Here is a 20884-nt window from a genome sequence, read left to right as displayed (position 1 = left end):
TTAAAATGACTTACATATCCAGTTTAAAACGCTGAAACAAAAAATGTCCTAGACTTTTTCAGGAAAGGTGGTCAAAGGTCCAGCCTGGGAAAACCCCTGGCCTGTGGCTGCCTCCCAGTTTCCTTGAAGAGGGACCAGGACCCCTCCCCTTTGCTGGACACTTGTCATCATGCCTGGATCAGGGCCAGGTACCAGGGAGGCTCCGACCACAGCATGAAGAGCAGACATGGTAGAAAAAACATCTTCAGCCACCAGGAGATGGTCTTCTGGTCCCAACCAGGCCACTGACCTGACCTTAGGCAGGTGACTGCTTCTCTCACCTTGGTGACACACACCCTATTGTAAAATGGAGGATGGACCACTGCTTGCTAGGAGACCCTGAGGCCATGGTGCTGGCCCTACTTGGGGTACCCGGTGACCTCCAATTTTCTACCCTGGCTGAGGAGGGTGAAGAATGGAGAAGAAAACACTTCTGTGGGGCGGAGGTCAAGGGAGAAGGGCAGTGAGTGTTTTCCTCTTTACTGCTGTGTTCCAGGTTCTCTACAATCAGCATATATCACAGCTGTGATGGGGCAGGAGGGTGGGCGAGCATTAAAGAAAAAAAAGCCAAAACACCTGCTCTAAGAATAACCGACTCCGGAATGTATTTACTCGCATGAAAGGTCCAGATGACCCTGGGAGCTCCAGATGGCACAAGCTCGATTTTATTTGCAATTAAGCATGGGGGCAGGGTCAAGTTTTAAATCCAAGGCAATGGATTTATAATTTTGGAATTTTATATAAATATCAATTGGAGAGCGGGTGGATTTGCTCTATCAAGTTGCTGCCCTGGCCTTGGGTATTCAGGCTTCTTCCCCCAAATGCTGATCATTTTGTGGTTCAAACACATTCCAGTGGAGTTACTTGGCTTTACAAACAATACACTACAAAATCCTGGCTGGGGAGGACACACACCAAGTTCAGGAGAGTAAATACCTGTGAGAAGGGAGGGAGAAGAATGGGAAGGGGGTGGGATAACAGGAGGCCTTCAACAGAGTAGTTTAAGGGATTTTTTTTTTTTTTTTTTAGTAAAGAAATAAGACATTACAGATATCTGAAGTAAATATGGAAAAATATTAACACTTGTTATATCCGGTGGAAGGTCCATGGGCAAGTTATAATTTACCTGTAACTTGTATGTTTCCAATTTTTATAATACAGTGAAAACACACTCACAAAACACCAACAACAGACCAAGGCTAGGAGCTGCTTCTGGCGGCTTGGAGAGGGTGTCTGAATCAGCACACAGCCAGCTGAAAAAAATCAAAGTTCAAAGTCCTCTGGTATGTAAACACTCAGGAAATTCTTGGCCTGAGAGTCTATACACAACATTATTAATTTGTCTCTGCCTTCTAAAATTTTTGTTATCATAGGGAAAAAAAAGTTTTGTTTTCTTTTTTAAACAAATGAGTGGAAGGGAAAATGAAAACTAGTATTTAGAGACGTCCTATTTGGTACCAGGTACTTTGCAAGAAGTTTGGGGTATCAGCTCATCTAATCTTAACAACAAAGAAGGGTGTTGTGACCCCTTCCCTTCCCAGAGAAGGAAACTGAACTTTTTTTGTTGTTTTTAAAGGAGTTGATTTCTTTTCATTTATTTATTTATTTTTGGCTGCGTTGCTGCGCACGGGCTTTCTCTAGTTGCAGTGAGCAGGGGCTACTCTTCGTTGCAGTGCGCGGGCTTCTCATTGCGGTGGCTTCTCTTGTTGCAGAGCACGGGCTCTAGGCACGCGGGCTTCAGTAGTTGTGTCTCGCGGGCTCTAGAGCGCAGGCTCAGTAGTTGTGGCGCACGGGCTTAGTTGCTTTGCGGCATGTGGGATCTTCCCGGACCAGGGCTCGAACCCACGTCCCCTGCATTGGCAGGCGGATTCTTAACCACTGAGCCACCAGGTAAGCCCGAAACTGAACTTCTAAGGAGGCAACCACTGGCCCAAGCAGGCCTTCAGCAAGGAGGGCTGAGACAGGCAGGCTGGGCCCAGGGGTAAGAGGGACTCACTGGGGCCCATCTTTCTTACCCTCAGTTGGGGTTATCCACAGTGAGGTCCCCCTCTCTCCCCTACCAACCCACCCTCACAGGGTCAGAGCCCAGACTGCCAAGCCACGGGACAAGAAACCTTCCCCAAACACAGCCCTTCCCTGCCATCTTGTCTCTGCAGTTCCAAAGCCAGGCCAGCTCCACCCCCAGCACCTCTCCACACCATGCTCCTAGGGCAGTGCTGCCTGCGACACATCTTCCCCATCAGGACACTGGGAGGTTCTGAAGGGCAGACGGCTTGGGCTCCCATCCCCTCCCCATGCTTCACAAGCTCATTAAACATCACCTGTTTAGGGACTTCCATGGTGGTGCAGTGGTTAAGCATCTGCGTGCCAATGCAGGGGACACGGGTTCGAGCCCTGGTCGGGGAAGATCCCACATGCTATGGAGCAACTAAGCCCGTGCACCACAGCTACTGAGCCTGCGCTCTACAACTACTGAAGCCCGTGCACCTAGAGCCCATGCTCCACAGCAAGAGAAGCCACCGCAATGAGAAGCCCGCCCACTGCAACGAAGAGCAGCCCCCGCTCGCTGCAACCAGAGAAAGCCCGCGTGCAGCAACAAAGGCCCAACGCGGCCAAAAGTAAATCAATAAAATTAAATTAGAAAACCAAACCAAACAAACAAAATCACCTCTTTAAACCTCAGTTTCCTCATCTGTAAAATAAAATATCACGGCTCCACCTCCCACGGTGGCTGTGAAGGTTGGGTGTGATGACACACATACAGCTCTTAGAACGGGACCCGGCACAGTCACGGGCAGACAGTTATCACTAGCATGATGGACCTTAACAACTCCAGGTAAGTACAGTTTCTCTCGGCACCTGGGCTTCAGCTTCTTTGGGAGCAGGAGTCGTACCTTTAGTGACGGCACATGCCCCACAGCACCTGGCGTCGGGGGAAGAGAGGAAGCCCGAGAGGCTGGGGCGGGGTTGAGTGTCCGCCCAGGAAAGAGCCGGGCACCCTGAAGGGTCCCTTCCATCCTTTACGACATCCTGTTAGCAAGGAAAACAACAAAGCAGGGACAGGGAACTCTCAGAAGTGGCTTTTCTTAGAGTTGCTCTGTCAATCCGGAGTCTGTGTGCGTAATTAACACACACGCATGCGTGGGACTGGGAGAGATGTCATCAACAGGGCTTTACCTCGAAAGGGTCAGGTAGACAGCCTTCAGAAAGCCTCTGGTGGCTCCATGACATCTCAAAGCCGCAGTTCATCTGAGCTTAGGGAGGCGCAGGAAGAGGTCCTGCTACAAACATCGAAACCCTGACAACACACTCCCTGCTCATTAACCACCGGCCAACTTCGCTCACAAAGCAGCAGATTCTAAAGTGCAGGGCCGGGGCTTGGCTTGGGGTGAGCCCTGGGAATAACCAGGCTCCTTCAAAGGAGGCAGAAACCACCGTGTTCTCCCTTTAACCAGTATGACAGGCAGTATGCAGCAGTACAACTGACCCAAGCGTACAGAAGCGGGTGGCTCTGACACGATGATTCCGTTCCCCCCACTCTAACAAGGAGCGCCGCTTTAGACGTGAGCCCAGCTAGGGTGTGGAACACGAAAGGCTCAAGCAGACGAGCTTCCAGGAGGCAGAAGAAGCGGTGGCCGGAGCACTGGGGCGCGGACTCTGGCCCCAGCTCTGGCCTTCCTGGCTCTGTGACTCCGGGCAAGTCGCTTACCCTCCCTGAATCTCTCAGTTGTCTCATTCAGAAAATGAGAAGGTTAGAAGAGATCATTCCAAGGATCCCTGCCAGTTTTTAAGTTGTTGGAAAGGGCTCTCTTCTGAGGAATATCTGAGTCTGTTTTGCTCTCCCAAACTCAGATTTGAGTGAAAACCAGAGCAAGTCCTGGGTGTTACACCCCTCTCCCAACACACACACCCACCTGCTTCTGCCAGTTTTGTGTGCTGATCCCTGAAAGTCCTCCTAACTCTTTTCTAATTTGTATTAAATTACAAGGAACTGCACTTACATTCGGTTTGGGGTTCGCAAATGGAAAATACTAATGACTTTGTAAATTAATTTCAGATTTGGCTCCATAATTTCTGGCAATGAGATTATATTTTGTTTTCCTTCTCACTGTTTTTAGAGGCAAATGGAAACGCAGCCCACCCCTCCAAAAATATATTAAAATTTCCAATTAAGTTTTTTCTGGAAAAAAACAGCAATATACTATTGGCATCTCATGTTAAGAGTGTGGAAGATGACAGCTATAAGCCTGGAAGTGTTCAAATGGGCTGAATGGGACATAGTTTTTCTCTGGCAAGAAGATTAAGAGGTCCCGGAGGGCTTTCCCCAATCCCACCGGCAGCTCAGCAAATGCCACTGCGTTCACCCTTCCATAAAGTCAGACTGTGACAGCGGCCTGCCTGGAGGGAGGCACAGACCATGCCAGGGAAGCCACGGTCTCCGCTACTTTGGCTGGGTGTGACACTGGCCTTCCCTGCCCCCATTTTACAGTTGGTAAAACTGAAGGTCAGACAAGGTGGCACAAAAAGGGACTGAGGGAAGCTGGGGTTCACGTTGGGATCAGTACTGGACCCCAGTCACAGAGAGGCAGTAAGGTGCAGTGGCTGAAAGGGGGCTCTGGAGAGACAGGCCGGGATTGAAATCCCAGCTCCACCAGGTGTGTGACCTCAGAAAGCACCGTGTCTCTGAGCCGCAGCTGCCTCCTCTTTATGAAAGCACCGGGAGGAATCCCTGAAGTCGATGGCAACCAGCACCGTGCGCAGTGCCTGGCACACAGCAGACGTCGGCCACTATTCAGCACCCGGTAGCTTTGTGATTGCGCTCAAAGAGAACACAAAACAAACACACTGCAAACAAAACCCAAGAAATCTGGGAACGTAGCTCAATGCCTGGCAAATAGGAGCTCAATGACTGCCTGCTGGCTACACAGACAGAAAGATGGACACATGAGTCGAAACCCCTTGGTTCTGAGGGCCGGTATCTTCCGTTCAATAGCCATCTGACCTCTTGTACGAGATCTCCCCTCTTGAAGCCTCAGCTGACTGCACTGTGAAATGTGGATAACGCCCGTACTTCAGAGGGTTGCCGTGTGGCCTAACCATGCTGATGGGAGGCTCCTCGGAGGTAAAAGGCATACCACGCAGGACAAGGTAACACCTAATAATTCTTGCCCAGAGCGCGTACTCAATAAATATTTGGTGAGTGAGCGGCGGCGTGAATGCACGCATGCGTTCAAGAACCTGCCCAATCCCAGCCTCCCCAAATTCCTGGGGTTTCTCCAAGCAGCAAAGTCTCAGCTGCTTGGAGCCTCTCGAAGTGGCCGGCGTTCCCAGGCGGCAGCAGGAGCAGCGCCCCGCGCTCTGGCCTCCAGTTACTGCACATCACGGGTCCCCCAGCCCCACCTCACCTCTGGCTTAAGAACCTGTGATTAGAAGGAATGCTGCTTATACACACACATCACCTCAACCAAAGCAGACCCAGGCCTTCTGAACTGATGTCCCAAAGCCCTTGTTGAATAGGCTAGCCACGTGCCCCTCTTGTGCCCTGGAGCTTTCCTTGAGTACTTGGCCTGAATGCTATGCTGTGTGCAAATTTTCTTTCTCTGTAGAGGGAAAAACAGGCGAATGGAAGCCTCTGGAGTCAGCAGACCCTGGTCCAAATTCCAACTCCACCTCTGACTGTGCAGCCTTGGATAAGCTGCTTGGCCTCTCTGGGCCTCTGCTACCTCCTTTGTAAAACTGCGTATGCTATCCATCTACCACCCAAGGCTGCTGTGAGAATTCAACGGAATAACAAGGGTAGAGTGTCTAGCACAGTGCCTGGGACACAACAGACGCTCAGCGAATTCAAGTGTCTCCGGCTCCCATTGGGGAGGAGACCCGAGCTCTAGCCCTACTCTGCTCCTCACCGGCTGCCACAGTGAATCACAGCCCCTGTGAGCACAATGATTCCCCTCCAAAAGGCAGATGCTGTTAGCTGACCCAACAGATAAATCCTAGAGCTGTGCTGTCTGGTACAGCAGCCACCAGCCATACATACCTACTGAGCACTGGAAATGTGGCCAGACCAGAGTGAGATGTGCTGTGAGTGGAGAGGACATGCTGACTTCGAACATTTAGTATGATTTTTTTTTAAAGGCCGTAAAATGTCTCAGTAACAATCTTTAGATTGAGTACATGCTGAAATGATAATGCCTTTGGATACACTGTATTAAATAAAATATATTATTTGAATTAATTTCACCTTTTCTCTTTTTACACTTTAACATGGCTAGTAGATTCCAAAATACATATGTAGCAGTGCACCCTATTTCTATCAGACGGCACTGCTCCAGGATACTGAGCAATCAGGAGTTAGTGCTGTGGGCATTATTCTCTCCCTACATAGACTGCAATTCCTTCTGGAGAGAGGACCCCTGTTAGCGCTTTCTTTTTTTTCCCCATAGCGCTTAACACGCAGTGCTCAAGGTGCATACTGAAATGCTCTTAAGGATCTGATGAATAAAGCCTTAAGATTTTAGAAAGGATCAAGCACTCACTGTGTACCAGGAACCACATCGGAGGGTAAAAATATACACCAGCTCATTTAATCCTTACGGGAACCGCATTTGACAGATTAACAGAACTGAAGTTCAGAAAGTTTGAGCAACTTGCCCAGGGCTACCAGATGGTCAGGGACAACAGATAGGACCCAAGGCACAGAGACCCCACTCCTTGTTCAAGTGGCGCCTCGCCATCACACCCATCCTGGAAGAGCTCCAGTCCCAGCCTCGCTCTGCCTCCCATCCCCAACCTCACCACCAAAGGATTTCCCAGCAAGTCAGAAATGACACACCACCAAAGGGAGTCCGTGCATAACTCTATCAGCATCTGGCCTGGGCTGGGTTAGCTCAGAATGAGTCACATTTTAAAAGGGGTGAGTGATAGGGAAGGTGATTCTATCTTGTCGCCTATGAACTTCCTGGCCGGGGTGCAGGTGGGAGCCTGGGAATAAACAAACAGTGAACAGCAAAGGGCCTGATGAGTAATTTTTCCAGAGGAACTCATCAGCAAGACTGAGCAGCCCCAAGTTTCAGAAGCTCAATCCCATTAAAAATCGCCTCCCTGCCACTCCCAGGCCATGCTGTCCTCTGGGCTCCGGCCATCCACTCTGGCCTTACACAAGCTGCTTCTTCAGCATGAGGGCTTAGGGGAAAGGCCCCGAGCTGGACGCAGAACGAGCTGGCCGTAAGTGTTATTGGATGGGTGGGTGAGAAGATGCAGGTAGAAATGAACCAAAGGAATAGTTTTAAAGGTCCAGAAGATACAGCCCTGCATCTTAAGGCACTCACGAAACAGGGTACAAAGGAACTGAAAAATAAAGGACAAGGCAGGAGCCCCCCAGCAAGCGAGCACTGTCTGCGAACGTGAGGACACAGATGGAGAATGTGGAACAGGCCTCTCCTTGTCTAACCCATCCGAGCTCGCCAGGAGAAATGGCCTGCAGGTCGTGCTCCATGCAGGGAAAGATCAGGGTGGGCCTGGCAGTTTGGGAGGGCTTCATGGAGGAGGATGCGCCTGCCGGAGGAGCAGGGCTCAGACATGCGGATGGTTGGCTGTGTCAAGCCCGTCACTTAACCTCTCAACCTCTCGGTTTTCTTTGGGGGGGGGGGCGGGCAGCAGGCAGAGAGGGAGGAGGCAGAGTAAAAACAAAACGCCTGGCAGACGGTTCACATCCGACCTCAGACAGGGTAAATGTTTACTCATCCATTCATGAACCTGGCTCTGGCGAGTGCCCTCGAATGGGGACACCTGGGTTTATGCTGGTGTCTGGTCTTAATCTGAGGGCTGAGGTGGCCAGTGTTTAGCCGGTGGCACAGAGTCCAGCCCTACACCTTGTCTGTCTGCGAGCAACGGATGGCATTTGATGGTAGTGGAAAAAGTGACCGTCATAATGACCCCGCTGCTCACACGGAGACACCAGGGAGTCAGGGAGCGAGCTGCCCTTTGCCGAGCGCCCACCTCCAGCAGGAACGCTCTGGGTGTGTGAGTCTATGTGGAGAGCTGGAAGGGAGAGGCTGACGGGTGCGTGCATCCCTCCAGGACCCCAAGACTCAGCAAGGCCATGCGGTTCACGCACAGTCATACTGCAGGCAAACGTGAACCTGCCCAGTCAGACCATCACCTGAGCTCTCTGACACTAGCCACACAGCTGAGAAAAACAGTCAAATATTTACTGAGGGCCTACTGTGTGCCAGGCACTGTCCACGGTCCTGGGGACACAGCCATGGACAAGACAGGGAAGGAGCCTGTCCCTGGGGAACTGGCGTACCATGCGAGGAGACTGGCCCCAAACACGGAATACAAGCTTAAGATGATTTCAGTGGTGATAGAGGCTAAGGTGGGAGGTTTAAGTGGGCAGAGCCACTGGATCATCTTAGTGTGAAGGTTCATAAGAATCACCAGGGAACTTCCCTGGTGGTGCAGTGGTTAAGAATCCGCCTGCCAATGCAGGGGACACGGGTTCAAGCCCTGGTCCGGGAAGATCCCACATGCCGCGGAGCAACTAAGCCTGTGTGTCAAAACTACTGAGCCTGCGCTCTAGAGCCCAAGAGCCACAACTACTGAGCCCACATGCCACAACTACTGAGCCTGTGTGCCACAACTACTGAAGCCCATGCGCCTAGAGCCCGTGCTCTGTAACAAGAAATGCCACCGCAATGAGAAGCCAGCGCACCACAACGAACAGTAGCCCCCACTCGCCGTAACTAGAGAAAGCCCGCGTGCAGCAACGAAGACCCAGTGTAGCCGTAAATAAATAAATAAATAAAAAGAATCGCCAGGAAGCATGTTTAAATGCAGATTCCCAGAGTGCATTACAAGCAGGGATTCCATTTCAAGTCTAGGGAGTGGCCAGGAAATCCACATCTTTAGGAACTGGCTAGGAGCCTGGAGGCAGGAGCTCCTGGACCCCTAGCAGCCTGGGGTCTGGGCACAGCGCTCTGGCCTTGCTCTACTACCCATGAAGGATCACAATTCCCCCCTCAATCCGTCATCTATAAAATGAGCATCATTCTTTTCCATTATGGTTTATCACAGGATATTGAATCTAGTTCCCTCTGCTACATAGTAGGGCCTTGTTGTTTAACCGTTCTGTGGACAATAGTTTGCATCTGATAACCCCAAACCACAATGGAAGAGTATGGAAAAGGATATATATATATACACATAACTGAATGACTTTGCTGTACAGCAGAAACTAAGACAACACTGTAAATCAACAGTACTCCAATAAAATAAATTTTTAAAAATATAAGCATCATAACAGCTGGCCTGACCTCCCTCCCAGGGTAGCACTAAGATGCAAAGGAGGCTGTGAAGGTCAACTATAAAGGGCTGGATAAATGGGAGTTACGTACATTCTTAAACCACACTTCTGGTGAGAGGGGACCCACCGAAAGAAAAAAAAAAAAACCAAGCAAGCCCCCTAGAAATACCGGGGCTGCTCGTCCAACGCATAGCTGCTCAGTGACAAATCCCCCTATACATAACCCACCCTGCCACATATGATCACTCTTACGCAAGCACGCTTGCTCAACAGGGCCCGTGTGTGGGTTTCCATGCAGTCGCCCCGTCCTGTGGGAACCCAGCGTGCATGGGGTTCCTGGTTAGGTGAGCGGCTGCAATAAATTACCCCACCACCAGCGGCTCTAGCCCACATGTTGCTCTTATGGTCAGCGCACTTCATCCCCGCAGCGACCTAAGCCCAGCGCCCGTAGAATCAGTGGTAGCCTCTCCCGTTATCCCCCTCCAGCAAGCACCAGCTCACATTTCAGGCCGTTTGCTCCCCTGGGCATGACTCAGAGAGTCAGTTGTCTTTAAAAAAAAAAATGCTTTTCGTATTTCAAATCAAAAATAACTACCACGCACTCTGGATGCAAAGCCACTGCAGATGTGTCTGCTGGGTTATTCAAGTAAGAAGACCCGAGGAAGTGGAAAAAGTACAAAAAGTAGTTAATTCGTATCATCTTGTCCCTACTGCCTTAACCTACGGTGGGCTGCAAGAGTGGGCCTGAGGCCAGGTCGCAGAACTGATTTCTGGCTTGGGCAGAAACAGTGAGGTCAGGGCTTCCTGCGTTCACTGGGACCGGGAAAGAGGAAAAACAAGTACCCTGAAGGCTAATCCCACTTGGAGACATCGTGGATCCAGGCAGAGATGGGCAACGCCACCTCAAAGGGGCTCTCTGTACACACACTGGAGTGGGTCTTAATCCCTAAAGAAGGAAGGTGGGTGGTGCGCAAAAGCAGCTGCAAGGGGGCCCGTGTAAGCACCATCCGGCAGGGAGGGGCCTGCCCAGCGCACAGGGATGCACCCGGCCACTGGGGCCCCAGGCCATTCAACCAATCCGCTTCCCATGATTCCCTCCTCCCCTTACCCCGATCCACCCACACCTCTGACCATTTGGCTTCCTGGGTGGGGTGCCCACAAGGAGAGAACGCCCTGCTTAGAACCTCACCGTGGTCACACTTTTCAACAAATAAACTAGTGGCTTGATTTGTGCTTCAGCTTCTTGCTAGTTAGTGGGAGGCCGCAGTCCTGACTTGGGGCCCCACAAGATGAGGTTTCTGAATTGGTCAGGCCAGGCCCAGCTGCCAGGTCAATTCACCAAGGTCAGGGCCAGCTTCTGGCCACCAGCCTTCCCCTGGCTGTCACATCTTTCCTTCCAATCCCTCCAGAGGCACCCTCATTTGGGAACAGCGCTGTGAGGTTTTTTCAAGGTGCTCCTAGGTCACACCTGGAAGTATACCTTTGAAAGCTGAAATTAAAAGCTGGAGGTGTCCCCTCTAGCCACGTTTAATTTCCAGTCAAACATCGTTACAGGTGAGGCCCTGATCAACTGTGATACTGGGTAATGAGACATTCTGATTTATAAATACTCTCATTAACCAAGGATAACCAGAAATCTTTTTTTCCTTCTCCAGTTCCCTGTGAAAACAATTCCAGAAAGTATCTGTCCCTTCTTCTTCCTCAATGAGATGTTTTCTCTAAAGGTAAGACATTCTTTTTTAAGACTAAGGATCCCTCCAGCCACTCAGGCCCAGATCATGAAGGGAATTCTCACTGCAGAGATCAACAAGCTTGGTAACCTGCAGAGGCGCGGTCAGCCAGGTCTCCTAGCCGCCCCAGGACAGCCGCCGGCAATGTTTTCTTTCCAAGGAACAAAAAGCCTGAAGACAAAATTGATGACAACCTATTTTCCAGTGATTTGTTTCAGTCTTATTCCATAGGGTATCCTAAAAGTTGGAAAACAGGATACACTATTTTCCCTCTTTTTCTAGACTTTCTGGGCTCTCTGCGATGTTGATATTAAACCTTTCCAGGTGAGCAGTTGGACTTACCACTTTCAATTTAGAGGTCTTTGACCTGAAAAGAAGTCCAAGGGCTGCAGAAAAACACTGAGTATATTATTTGGACATGTAACTAAAAGACTGTTTCAAAATAACTCTACTGCCTTCCCCAACTTTGTGGCATATATCTGAGCACCTAACGTACTAGGCACAATGCTCTAAAATTAAAATGCTGGAAGGAGGTGATGACATCGTCATGATATTAACGGCTACCATTTAATGAGCATTTACAACATGTCAGGAATTGTAAATCTTACACGTTACAATTTCATCTTTAAAACAGTTCCAGTGAGCTATTTTATCCTAAATTTACAGATGAGGAAGCTGAGGCTCAGAAAGTTGAAGTTCTTGCCTAGAGTCCCATAACTTCTGAGTGGCAGGGCCAGGATTTGAACCCTGGTCTGTTCACCCCAAAAGCCCTGTTGTTCTCCACCCCACTGTGCTGTCTCAGACCACAGGGCAAGTAACTGCAGTGTTCTTCTCTTCATGAAACAACTATCCTTGTCCATGGAGTGATTACTTTAAGATTATCAGATAAATCCTGGCTTGAAAACAAAAGTTTAAGAACCAGTTCTGCTCAAAGTGCCCTCACCGCTCTGTACCTCAGGATTTTGGGCCATGAAACGAGTCTGTATCTCCCAAGACCTCTTTTGGCTCTAACAAAAGGCAAAAATCCCCAAGAGATCACCAACATCCATAAACCCTACAACAGGAAATAGGCCGGAGGATTTTCTGTGGGGAAAGCAAACCTAGCTTGCTGACTCCCAAACTCTGGTGAGGAAACCAACAGAAGCCTGCCCCCCCCACGGCTGGATGGGGTTCAGGGGAAGGGCGAAAGAGCGGAGCCTCACAGCACCCCAGGGCTACCTGAAGAGTCCCTGAAGCTACGGGTCAATTTCTCTTCTCTAAGAAGGAAAAAAAATAAGTATAACCTTCAGTTTCCTGATTTGTAAAATGAAAATGTCTCGTGTGTTCATTCAACAAAAGGGCTGGTATGTGAATGCACTGAAATATTAATTATAAACATGCTCTCTAAAAAAAAAAAAAGTGTAGAGACTCTGGGATAGGCAGATTTGGATTAAAATTCCAGCTCTTCCATTTACTGGCTACAAGTAAACAAGTCGGCTTAACCCCTATGGGACTCAGTTTTCTCATCTATAAATCAGACCCTGGATCAGGGCTAGAATCTTCTGTAATGATGAAAATGTCCTCTTCTGGGCTGTCTAATGCGGTAGCCTCTGGCCCCCCGGGGCTACTGAGGCCCTGAAATGTGGCCACTGTGACTGAGGACTAAATCACTATGATTCTAAATTGTACTTAATTACCTGATATTTAAATAGCCATCTGTGGGTAGTGGTTACTACATAACATAGCCTTTGACTGTAGTGATATGAAATCTAACATCTGTAAACTGCCTAGAACAGTACATAGGAAGCAGTAAGTTCAGGAGGAAAAATGCATGAATATACAGAGATCCCACTGATGGAGGTTTTTTTTTAAGCAGAATATTCTTACATCGAGAAATGGAGGCACTGGAAGCTGACAGATAGATACACGGATAGCTTAGAAAAACCTAAAGCAATCAGATATACTATAGGAATCATTTCCACAAGCGTGTAAACGGCATGGCTTAAAAGTTTTGTTTTCTTCACAAATGTTCTTGTCAGCAGATAGAGAGGGCGTTTTAGGCCAAGCTGGGTTTTTATAACCCTCAACGCCCAGTACAAACTACCCCCCGAGCAAGCTCTCACACTCAGCAAAACCTTCCATCCTGACGGGCAGCCACCCCCGGCCCACGTGCAGCCTCTCGGGGGCCCTCGAGGGAGCTGCCCACCCAGCCCCGAGGCACACCCTGCAGAGGCCGCGGGCTGGGGAGCCGCCCACAGGGCCTGGCGGGGTGGGGGGGGGTCACAGGGCGGGTGGGCGTGCCCCCCGGCGCCCACTGGCAGGCAGCCTGCGTCAGAGCCCGACAGGAAACAGGAGAAGACAACACGGGCCGCGTGGAAATCCCCGCCGGGCCCCACGCCAGAGTGTGACTCAGTGGGGCTGGCCGGCCAGCTGCCCTCCCGCCCCTCGGCCGGGACCCAGGGGGCCGGGCCGCAGGAAGCTGCGCAGCCTCTGCACAGACACGGACACGGGAGTCCTCCAGGGTTCTTCACTACGTTACAGATGCCATCTCAAAGCAGGTGAGACAGAGTAGTTCCAACCTAGCAAGTGAGAGTTCAAGGCCGTCTAGAGACCACAGCAAAATGCAGTTTCCATAAAAGGAGGTTGTAGTTCAAGTCCCAAAGCTGCCACTACACTAAGCCTAAGAAAGCCTCTGAACTTTCCCAGGCCTGACTCCTTACCTAGAGGATCCAGGGCCATGCCCAGGACCATGTTCCCATCCTCCCCGCGGAGCATCCCCCGGGCAACCCCATTCCACCTCCGGCCTCCTCCCAGCCCACCTGTCTGCACCCTCCATCCCATCCTGCGGCAGGACCTAGTCTTAGCCCCGTGATGTCAATCATCCTAACTGTGGACATTCTGCCAGGCCTCCCCTTCAGATACTAATGTCACCCAGACAGAGGCCATGCTTTATACCTTCAAGGTGAGCTGGCTACATAGAGGGATCTCCAAAATCGCTCGTGTATCCAAAGAGAGAGCACGGAACGCTTCTAAGACTGTTATCCTTGACACCCCATGTCCAACTCCAAGTCACTGCAGGTCTGCCTGGGCTGCCAGGGGCTCTGGCCACCTCCATGCCTCACTCGGGGCAAGGTCTGCCCCACACTCTTTTTCTTTCCCCCATAAAGCACCCCATCTATGCCAGGGTGCATGGCTGGTACTGACAAAAAGAAGCAACAACAAAAAACTCCTAGTGAGATAGATACAAGAGGCTTGCTAACCCGAAGTCTTTACCCTTTGAAATTACTAGAAAAATCCAACCTATGTTATTTCACTTTAATAATACCAACTTGCCTTGAGTTTTTACTCTCAGAAGCTATCTTAGGCAATTTTGCCTTTATACTGTAAACTTCTTATAAAATAACCCATTTGCCCCATTCCCCCAAGTGTGCATTGGTCTGAAGTTTATAGGTGCCTTTGGTGAGTCTGAGTACAACTCGGCCTGGGTTCTATGTACCTCCTTAACCAGTGATCCCATTCAGCTGGCCCGTGAAATCACTCAAGGCTCTCCCCTCCCATGGGTCATCCCTGACCTAGGTCCCTGTCTAGCTCCCGCCCGGTGGCTGTCCTCCCTGCCCTGGTGAGTGGGAGCAGGAGTAACCCACGCCATCTGTTTCCCCTTCCTCACCTCCTGTTCACTCTGGGATTCACTGCGTGGGCTTCCGCCCCAGCTGCCACTGTGACCCCCCTTACCAAGGCCACTAGTGACCTCCAAGTCACAAAATCCGAAACACGTGCTTTGCACACCTTAGCATCCTGGCTCCTCTGCTACATTTAACAGCGCTGTTCCCTTCCTCTCGCTAGTGGGCCTCGTCACCACACCTTCAGTGTCCCTGGGCGCTGTCCTGCTTTGCCTCGCTCTCCCTGTCCCCCGAAGGTGGCTGTCCCTCGGGTGCTGGCCTCCTTCTCGTCCCACCCTCGCACCTTCCCCAACCTGGCCTCATCCATACGATAATGACTCACAAACATGCATCTCAGCTCAGATCCCTGCCCACAACTCCACACTCACCCACCCAGCTGCCCGGTTTACGTAGCCCGTGCCAGGAGCTCCGAAAACAGTCACTGTCGTGCACTGGCAGTCAGCGCCTCTTCTGTGCATGGCACGACGGGAGATGCACGGCCCTGGGTTCAAGGGGGACCCAACGAAGAAATATTACGAATCTCAGAGAAAGGGCAGATCTCACGGGGCCGGGGCTCCCGAGGAAGGCACCACTGAGAAGGCAGCATGCGGGGTGACGTCTTGAAAAACAGTTCAGGAAACCGGCCTTTTTATCCCATGAGGTCATCAGCACTCAGCATCCCCATATCACACTGAGAGAGCACAAAGCCTTACCTGGATGTTTGAAACTGGTATTTTGCATCCTAGGTTGGATGAAAACCTCCTAGAAAAAGGCACTAAGCAGACCTCTTTTTTTTGCAGGGGCTGGGGGAGTTCTTTGTGACAAATCAATCTCCTCCCTGCAAAAGAGTCTAGTCTGGCATAAAAGTGAGACGCGTTCGGGCCAGAGTTTGCTGGCCCCAGTCCCTCCCTCCCTCTACAATGGGGTATTATCTTTTTGGTGAACATCAAACACATTAGACTTGCTTTACTCTAATGCTGGTCAGGAACGCTCTCTAAAGAGGGGAGCTCTTTTCTCCACACCCTCTCCTGCATTTATCGTTTGTAGATATTTTGAGGATGGCCATTCCGACTGGTGTGAGGTGATATCTCATTGTAGTTTTGACTTGCATTTCTCTAACGATTAGTGATGTTGAGCATCCTTTCATGTGCTTCTTGGCCATCTGTATATCTTCTTTGGAGAAATGTCTATTTAGGTCTTCTGTCCATTGTTGGATTGGGTTGTTTGTTTTTTTGATATTGAGCTGCATGAGCTGCTTGTAAATTTTGGAGATTAATCCTTTGTCAGTTGTTTCATTTGCAAATATTTTCTCCCATTCTGAGGGTTGTCTTTTCGTCTTGTTTATGCTTTCCTTTGCTGTGCAAAAGCTTCTGAGTTTCATTAGGTCCCATTTGTTTATTTTTGGTTTTATTTCTATTTCTCTAGGAAGTGGGTCAAAAAGGATCTTGCTGTGATTTATGTCATAGAGTGTTCTGCCTATGTAACCCTCTTGCACTGTTGGTGGGAATGTAAATTGATACAGCCACTATGGAGAACAGTATGGAGGTTCCTTAAAAAACTACAAATAGAACTACCATACGACCTAGCAATCCCACTACTGGGCATATACCCTGAGAAAACCATAATTCAAAAAGAGTCATGTACCACAGTGTTCATTGCAGCTCTATTTACAATACCCAGGACATGGAAGCAACCATCGACAGATGAATGGATAAAGAAGATGTGGCACATATATACAATGGAATATTACTCAGCCATAAAAAGAAATGAAATTGAGTTATTTGTAGTGAGGTGGCTGGACCTAGAGTCTGTCATACAGAGAGAAGTAAGTCGAAAGGGAAAAACAAATATCGTATGCTAACGCATATATATGGAATCTAAAAAAAAAAAAAAAAGGTTCTGAAGAACCTAGGGGCAGGACAGGAATAAGGAGTCAGATGTAGAGAATGGACTTGAGGACACTGGGAGGGGGAAGGGTAAGCTGGGACGAAGTGAGAGAGTGGCATGGACATATATACACTACCAAACGTAAAACTGATAGCTAGTGGGAAGCAGCCACATGGCACAGGGAGATCAGCTCTGCTTTGTGACCACCTAGAGGGGTGGGATAGAGAGGGTGGGAGGGAGACGCAAGAGGGAGGGGATATGGGGATATACGTATATGTACAGCTGATTCACTTTGTTATACAGCAGCAACTAACACCACAATGTAAAGCAATTATACTCCAATAAAGATGTTAAAAAAAAAGGGGGGAGCTCGATCCCTATTTTCACTCTTGCTTGCCTTCTCAAGATTCCCCTCACCGCGGAGCTGGACAGCCCCTCCCTGAGTCCCCACCGCAGTCCCCACGCTGGACGGTGCGTTATGTGCTCCTCTCCCCCTGCTGTGAGTTTGAGGGCACCCCGCACTGTGCCAGGCACGGGACCAGCGCCCACCACAAGCATGGTGAAAGGCTGAATTTCAGACTCTTAATAAGGAGTTCTTGCTATAAATGATCTCTGTGCTGTGCTCGGCGTTCTATGCCTTCTGTACTGTCACTAAAACATCACTACTTGATCATGTCTCCAGGCATTTTAAAGCAAACAGAGCTCTCTAAAGGTTTGAAAATCTGTGCTCGATAAACCACATCTCTTTCACATGCACTTGGAGGGCTTCCCAGCAGGAAGGGAAACATCCTCACACCCACCAGAGTCTCACGCCCGGCACCACCTGCTCTAACCCCACTTAGGGACCTCGTGACTTCCTAATAATCAGAAGGGGACGGCCACTCTGTGCAATGAGGGCTGCATGGGGCTGGGGCTTGGGGGACCGGGAGCTGAACCTGAGGGTGGCCCCACTATCACTTCTGCTTTGGGGCACATGGCTTCCTCCTCTGTGAAACGAAGGAGTTGAGCTGCTGGTTCTGACAGTGACTCTCTTCTACCTTCCAGGTCTGACCGAACAAAGCCCTGCCAACTAGTTCCTTCTGGGCAGAGCCCAGGGTCACCACCTGAGTGAGGCTGGTGTGGCAGGAAGTGCCTGGATTTGAGGTCAAAAGACCTGAGTGTGGGTCCTAATCAGCATTTTCAGTCTGTGAGGCCTCCACGAACTTTATGCATCCAAAATGGACTACTACTCTCCCCAATTACTCTACAAGACAGGCCAGCCATGGCCTCAGACCTCAAGGAGCCAAAAAGGAGAGGCAAAGACACATTCACAGAGCGTGTGTTTGGGTGCTGGGGAGATGGAGGGCCCAGGAGAACTGGGTTGGGGAGTCCAGAACGGCTTCCTGGAGGAAGTGAGCATGGGGATTTCCAAGCAGTTTACAACTTTTTTCAAGATAAACATTGCATTCAATTGCTTTCTTACTGCCTGACCCTCGCTTTCCAAATCAGACATAGCATCGTCTCTAGTCATAAGATTTTTCTACAACCATGAAGCAGAAAGCTAGCTGGCTGGGTCATTTCCCCAGGGGTGAGAAGCCATCTGCTCAGCTCACTGAACCCCTATTCACCCTTTGGACTACAGCTCAAATGTCACTTCCTCCAGGAAGGCTTCCCTGACCACCACTCCTTCCCCAAACGGAATCAGGTCTCCCTGCCTGCAGCTATCAGGCTCCCTCCCTGTCTTCCTCTCTCACAGCCACCAGTGAGTTCATGTCATTAAACCTTATTTCAGCCTCAACATCACTCCAGGATAGAGGCTACCGGACATCCTCATCCCCACTTCGCTGATGAGAAAACCGTGGCTCAGAGGACACGTGTCTCTCACCTGGGATCAGGTGCACGGTCGAGACTAGGACAAAAGTGCCCCCAAAAGGGTGATGGAGTTTTCCTGTTGGATTCTTCGGCAACTAGCACAGCTCTGAGCACACAGGGGATTTGGAGACCCAGGTAGACAGACCTGGGAACCCAATGACCTCCAGGATGAATCAAAACAACTTGGTTTCGTGGTTGTTGTCCAGCATCATGTTTCCATCCTAATAGATACTCAGGGGAGGCCACGCTCTGCCTGCAATTTGATTCTACTCTGCCTGCTCTGTTCTGAGAACACAGTGACGCGCTGGAAGGATACAAAGAAATCCACGAGTGTGGGTGAGACTTCACTTCCGGGGGAGAAGAGACTTTCCTTTTGCCTCATCATGCAGGTAACGAAGCGCCAAGGTGCTCCCGGCGGTGCTCACGGCAGCCAGAGTTCCAGGAATTCTCAGCTTGCTGGCGTGACGTGACACACATCTGTTCCAGTGCGGGGGCAGAACACTGGGCCCGGAGTCAGGAACTGGTTTCTAAGCCCACCTCTGACCCTGACCACCTGGTGACCCCAGGCAACTCAGCATCCCTACAGGCACAGCACCCATCCTGCCTCCTTCACTGTGGCCAGGCTTAAATAAGACTGCAGGCGAGAAACGGTCTTTGTAAGCCATAGATGGTAATCAGATGTCTATATTCTTACATGATTACAAGGCTGCTCCCAGCACAAGGCCAACAGTGCAGAGGGTGACCCCTGGGGGGCTGCTTGTTGACACCTGCCCCCACAGAGGCAAATGTAACTGTAAAGGAAACTGCACTTACCTGTCCAAAGGCAGAAAGAGTGCTGGCCTCTCACACCCCCTAAATTAGATCAAGACTGGGACCAGCCGTGAGAAAAGGAAGGAGAGAATGAAATCAGTCAGGATTCCCTGGGCTGGAGTCATCCCTTGGCATGTCACTAGCTGTGTGACTTAGAACAAGTGGCTAACACACTCTGAGCCTCCATTTCCCCATCTGTAAACTGTAAAATAAGAACCTCCCCTAGAGGCTGGTGTTCAAATCTATTTTAAAAAAAAAAAAAAAAAAGGATGCTACCAAAAAATAGTAAAGCCCTTTACTGGGGATGGGATGGAGGGGGCCACCCAGCATGACACGTGTAGTCAGTTAAAGGCGGCTTGTTGCCGTCCCCTGTGAGGGAGCCTGTCTGGGTGGGCCTCTTTGTAGAGCAACCACACCTGTGCCAAAGCACAACCATAGGTGGCAGTGGCCCCAGTTCTACCAGAAGCTGTCCGGTTTGGGCCAGGACCTCCCTCAGACATGCTGGATTTTTCCATCAGGCAGGGAAGCTGGAAGGCATGTCAGAAAGAGTGAACAGAAAGGATGCTCCGGCACTGAGGAGCTGGAAAGGTGGGTGGACTCCAAGATGGGTGAAGCAACGCTGCCTCCCTTCTAGGTCACTGCCAACTCTCAGAGCAAAGCCGCCCGGTACTTAACACTGCTTAGCCTTCTACAACGCGGCCAGGAGGGCAAGTACTTCATTTCTCTACCTGCAAATGAGCCTCAACAAATCCTAACCCGACTGTAGAAATGTCACCAAAGGATGTAATAAACATTCTGAATTTTACAAAGAATTCAATCAAGATTTTTTTAAGCACCTCTATGTCCGGTCCTCAGCACGATGCGGGGATGTGAGGGAAATAAGACCCAGTTCCTGCCTCCAAAGAGCTATCCGTCTAAACGGACAGAACTAACACAACTGAAACAATTACGCGCTCAAGAATCTCTGGTTCCTGAGACCTCCAGGAGAAATTCTCTCATGTTGAAGTCCCTGAGAATGCTGGATTTCTCCCTCAGGAAAAAAAAAAATTTTTTTTTTTAAATCTCATGGACAGGTTATGTTACTCTTGTCAGGTCACATTTCCATTTTACCTTCGACTGCCAGGAAGCTCAGAGCCAAATATGCAGGCCATATCTAACAATCTCACAAAATTTTATAACACACCATACTGTATACTGACATTACCTTTGATCTCATCTTATTTTCCAATCCTTTTCTCCTCTTCCCCTAATTTCCTTGTCTATCTCTATCCCTTTTTATTCACTGTATTTGAGAGTTACCTCAAATTCTTTTTAGAACAAGGTACATTATAAAAAATACATCTAAAAAGTTGATTAATACTACAAAACTACAGTAATCCTGACTGGCATGAGGATGAACACATAGATCAATGGAATAGAATTGAGAGCCCAGAAATTAACCCTTACATTTATGGTCGTTAATTTTTGACAAGGATGCCAAGACCCTCCAGTGAGGAAATAACAGTCTTTTCAAATAGTGCTTGAACAACTGGATACCCATATACAAAACAAGGAGCCGGACCCCTACTTCATATCATGTACAAAAATTAAATAAAAATGAACCAGAGACCTAAATATATGAGCTA

At 49.7% G+C, this 20884-nt stretch overlaps 1 protein-coding gene across 5 annotated transcripts in view; it reads right to left on the bottom strand.

The window, feature by feature from the left end:
• The window catches only part of SMAD3 (SMAD family member 3), a 115360-nt gene that overhangs the window by 49305 nt on the left and 45171 nt on the right, over window positions 1-20884 (bottom strand). Inside the window, exon 1 of one of the 5 annotated variants that reach the window (XM_060152861.1) lies at window positions 19263-19306. The exons of the other annotated variants lie outside the window; for them this stretch is intronic. The gene's annotated coding sequence lies outside the window, so the exon portion shown is untranslated. Of the gene's footprint in view, window positions 1-19262; window positions 19307-20884 lie in introns of those variants that run through there. 5 annotated transcript variants of the gene reach the window in all.

Source organism: Lagenorhynchus albirostris, chromosome 1 (genome assembly GCF_949774975.1).
Source record: "Lagenorhynchus albirostris chromosome 1, mLagAlb1.1, whole genome shotgun sequence".
Lineage (NCBI taxonomy): Eukaryota > Metazoa > Chordata > Mammalia > Artiodactyla > Delphinidae > Lagenorhynchus > Lagenorhynchus albirostris.
This window is presented reverse-complemented; position numbering and strand designations above follow the sequence as displayed.